This window comes from Macaca thibetana, chromosome 12, assembly GCF_024542745.1.
Source record: "Macaca thibetana thibetana isolate TM-01 chromosome 12, ASM2454274v1, whole genome shotgun sequence".
Classification (NCBI taxonomy): Eukaryota; Metazoa; Chordata; class Mammalia; order Primates; family Cercopithecidae; genus Macaca; species Macaca thibetana.
Genome location: NC_065589.1, coordinates 31,690,795 through 31,692,202, shown reverse-complemented (window position 1 = coordinate 31,692,202; position 1,408 = coordinate 31,690,795). Strand labels below are relative to the sequence as shown.

The window sequence follows — 1,408 nt, the reverse complement described above, 5'->3', positions numbered from 1 at the left end:
AATCATCCTATCACATATGGTTATGGTTAAGTATTCACTATTATGGACATCAAGTTCATAACACAGTAGCTGTCACTTAGACGTCATTGCTCTTTTCGTCAATGTTAAATGAAACATCCATTTATTCTAATCTTTGATTAACTCCTTGCTTTGCTCACACAATGTTAAAATTTTGAATATATTTCACTACATTTTAATCAAAAGAAGATGGCATATTTTGTATACTTCTCTGTATTAATGGTAGAGAAAATGTTAGCTCACTAGGAAATAATTAGGAATATTTGATGGGAATTCCAAAGAACAGAAAAAGACAGCTGAATTGACATCTTGTGGAAACAAAGATGAACTTTGCCTACTTCTCAATTTTGGCCACATGTTCTTCTTCCTTCATTTGTGCAAGAACAAGATGCTTTGTGCATTGATGATTTGAGTAATAAAATAACTGTGAATGGTTATATATTTTGTGGAGGAAAAAATGACTTCAGGAGCCAGCATATTAATTTTTAAATATTAGCACAGGGCTTTATTGTGAGGACTGAAATAAACTGAATATTTCCACCTGGAGAGTAGTAAGTCAAAATATTTCTAATTCTGCCCTTAACAATATCTTTTCTCTCCTTATTTCAAACAGAAAAGTAAAATTTTCTGAAAAAAAAATTGAATAAAATATTTAGGGTCTCGCTTCCTTTCCAACTTGGACTCGGCAGAATGGCTCCCTCAAAGAAGGGTGGCGAGAAGAAAAAGGGCCCTTCTGCCATCAACGAGGTAGTGACCCGAGAATACACCATCAACATTCACAAGCGTATCCATGGAGTGGGCTTCAAGAAGCGTGCCCCTCGGGCACTCAAAGAGATTCGGAAATTTGCCATGAAGGAGATGTGAACTCCAGATGTGCGCATTGATACCAGGCTCAACAAAGCTGTCTGGGCCAAAGGAATAACGAATGTCCCATACCGAATTCGTGTGCTTCTGTCCAGAAAACGTAATGAGGATGAAGATTCACCAAATAAGCTCTATACTTTGATTACCTATGTACCTGTTACCACTTTCAAAAATCTACAGTCAGTGTGGATGAGAACTAATCGCTGATCGTCAAATACATCAAATAAAGTCATAAAATTGAAAAAAAAAATTTAGGGTCTCTAGAAGTAGAAGATATGGGACAAAAGGCCAAGATGCAGGAACAGGGGATTCCTTGAAATCTCTTTTGTGACACAATCAAAGGACACTGTTGACTTTGAAAAAGTGATGGGGATTTCAGATCAAATAAGATGGACTGGGTCGTACTACCTGTGTTGAAAACGTTCTTTGTGAATGATCCAAAAGAAGTTTAAAGTCTTAATGTTTTTCATTTGAAAATTGAAACAACACCCCTGAGTTTCTCTATCATCTTTTCTCAGTGGCCATA

At 36.4% G+C, this 1,408-nt stretch overlaps 1 pseudogene; it reads left to right on the top strand.

Moving 5' to 3' along the window:
• Positions 1–658: 658 nt before the first annotated feature.
• LOC126932524 (60S ribosomal protein L31-like) lies at positions 659–1,175 on the top strand (annotated as a pseudogene).
• Positions 1,176–1,408: the final 233 nt, after the last annotated feature.